The sequence below is a fragment of the Hordeum vulgare genome, chromosome 1H (genome assembly GCF_904849725.1).
Source record: "Hordeum vulgare subsp. vulgare chromosome 1H, MorexV3_pseudomolecules_assembly, whole genome shotgun sequence".
Lineage (NCBI taxonomy): Eukaryota > Viridiplantae > Streptophyta > Magnoliopsida > Poales > Poaceae > Hordeum > Hordeum vulgare.
The window spans coordinates 101,065,503-101,068,275 of record NC_058518.1 but is presented as its reverse complement, the minus strand read 5'-3'; the positions used below and the strand labels follow the sequence as shown (position 1 = coordinate 101,068,275).

At 54.7% G+C, this 2,773-nt stretch overlaps 1 pseudogene; it reads left to right on the top strand.

The window, feature by feature from the left end:
• Positions 1–438: 438 nt before the first annotated feature.
• Positions 439–2,500, top strand: LOC123397220 (annotated as a pseudogene).
• The last annotated feature ends 273 nt before the right edge of the window (positions 2,501–2,773 follow it).

Genomic DNA, 2,773 nt, shown 5'->3' with positions numbered 1-2,773 from the left:
CAGGGGATGGGAGCCTCGACGGGCTAGGGACGATGGACCCCGTAGCCGAGCTGAGCTGGCCGGCGAGAGCAGCGGCACTGGTGGATGCGGGCGCCGGGGCGGCGCGTCGCAGGAGCGCGGGTACTGTGTCGTTGCTGCTCTCCTTGACCGTAGATGCTTGTGTTATTTCTGTGTGCGATGTGTCTTCAACATGGATTGTCTGAAGGCTTCCTTCATGGATAATGGATATTTTAACGCTGAATGCGAGGCTAAGATCACTATATCATTCCAAAAGTTTCAGGTGCAGCGGAGATTGGCCAATTCCGATCGATCACGGTGATCAATGTCATCTTTCGCATCCTGGCGAAAGGGTACACCAATAGGGTGACCCTCCTCGTCGACAGAATCAGCCATCCTGATCAGCCGGCCTTCATCCGCGGCTGATTCATCTTGGATGGGATGCTCGTCCTTCACGAGACCATCCACGAGCTCCGCTCCAGGAACCTCAAGGCGGTTTTTCTGAAGCTCGACTTTCATAAGGCCTACGACACTTTTAGCTGAGATTTTCTCCGGGAAGTTCTCTTGTGCAAGGAATTCGACGATCGTTGGGTCACCCGGGTGATGCAGATGGTCTCGTCTGGCCGTACTGTTGTTAAAATCAGTGGGGAGATCGGACTCTACTTTCTCACCATGTGTGGGGTTCGCCAAGGCGATCCTTTTTCCCCATTCTTGTTCAACATGATGGTCGATGTGCTTGCCTCCATCCTGGACAAGGCAAAGGAGGCCGTCCGCATTTGTGAAATCATCCCTCACTTGGTGGGTGGTCCAGGCGTTTCTCTTCTGCAGTACGCTGATGACACGATCATCATGGTCGAGGGCTTGGACGATGACATCTCGCACCTGAAATTCCTTCTTCTATGTTTCCAACAGATGTCGGGTCTCAGGATTAACTTTAATAAAAGCGCGGTCATGGTCATGGGCTATCCCCCTGCCGCGGCCCAGAGCATCGCCGACCGACTTAATTGCCAGGTTGGGTCCTTCCCAACGGCCTACTTGGGGATACCCATCAGCGACTACCGCCTCTCAATGGCGGAGTTGTGGCCTACGGTTGCCAAGCTGCAGCACCGTATTGAACCTTGGCAGGGACGTTGGCTCTCGAAAGTTGCCAGGACGGTCCTCATCAACTCCTACCTGTCCAGCTTGCTGCTCTTCCTGATGAGCTTTTACAGCCTGCCTGAGACCCTTCACCACGAGATCGCCACGGTTCAGGCGCGCTTCTTCTGGGCAAGGGACGGAGATAAGCAGAAGTACCACATGGTTCGATGGTCGGAGATATGCAAACCACACGACCAGGGTGGCTTGGGGATCATGTCTTCCAAGCGTATGAATATCGCTCTGCTCGCTAGATGGCTCTGGAGGATCTCGCGGGGAGAGGGGGGCCTCTGGCTTCGCATTATTCAGAATAAGTACCTTCGCGGCCAGCCTTTGGCCTGTTGCCATTGGTCTGGGGGATCTCAGTTCTGGCAGTCCCTCATCCAACTGCTCCCGGTTCTCTGCATTGGGACCTCTGTCGATGTTGGGTCTGGGACATCCACCTTGTTCTGGTTTGACTGCTGGGCCAGCTCACTCCCATTTGCGGCCCGCTTCCTAGGCCTTTTCTCCATCGCGGTCATGCCGAGGATATCGGTGGAGGTGGCCCTCAATGGCCTCGGGCGCCTTGCCTTTCGACGCCCTTTCGGGCCGCTTGACACGGTTGCCTGGCAGGAGATGCTGGACTCCATCGCCCTTCACGCCGCAGACTTGGACCGCTCCGACGACCGCATCTCTTGGCGTTTGGAGCCATCAGTCTGCTTCTCTACGAAATCCCTTTACCAGGAATTGCGCCTTCCCTGGTTTCACGCCTCTCGCGGCCCTTTGGGAGACCAGGCTCCCCTTGAAGATTCAAATTTTCCTGTGGCAGTGGCTTCGTGGCCGCCTCCCCTCTGGTGTTGAGGTCCTCAAACGAAACGGACCATGGGAAGGTATATGCCCGCTCTGTGGGACGGGAGAGGACTCTAATCACCCTTCTCTTGCGTGTTTGCGCAATTCCTCTGGAATTGTTTCCGCGAGGCGGTCGGTGGCAACTCGTGCCACACAAACTTCCCCGACCTGCTCGCCAAACTTCAGGCTACACCCACTGCTGTCCGCCACACTAGGTGGTTGACGTTGGGGGTCCTAGCCTGGACACTGTGGACTGTTCGCAATAAGCTCGTTATTCAGCGTGTTCCTCTTCGACGTGCTACTGATGCGGTGTTTAAACTGTGTGGATATCTGCAGCTCTGGCGGCCGCTTAGCCGATCGCGGGACAGAGACGCCATCAACTCCATCATCTCCCGTATTCGTGCGATGGCTCTCCGCTTGGCGTCGCTGCTTCCTCCTCCACCTCCAAAGCCGGACTGAGGTCCCATTGTTTGATGCCGCGCCACCCTGTTGCCTCCTTTTTGTTTGGGCTTGTTGTGATGTGCCCACAACCTTAACCTGATACCTTGTGTTGTTGTGCTACTTCGGGTACGGCGTGTGCGTGTGTGTGCTTGGTACTCTTGTTTGGATATTGTGGTTCGGTGATTTGCTTTATTTATAAAGCGGGGCGAAAGTCTTTTTTAGTAATGCGAGGCTAAGATACAACCTGAGGTACATGAGCTATTTATACATTGTTATTTCCCAGACGGTCAATGCAATAACTAATCTTGTTTTAGTCTTCCATTATGTAGAGACATGACCTACTCCCTCCGTCACGGTTTAGAAGGCGCGTTTG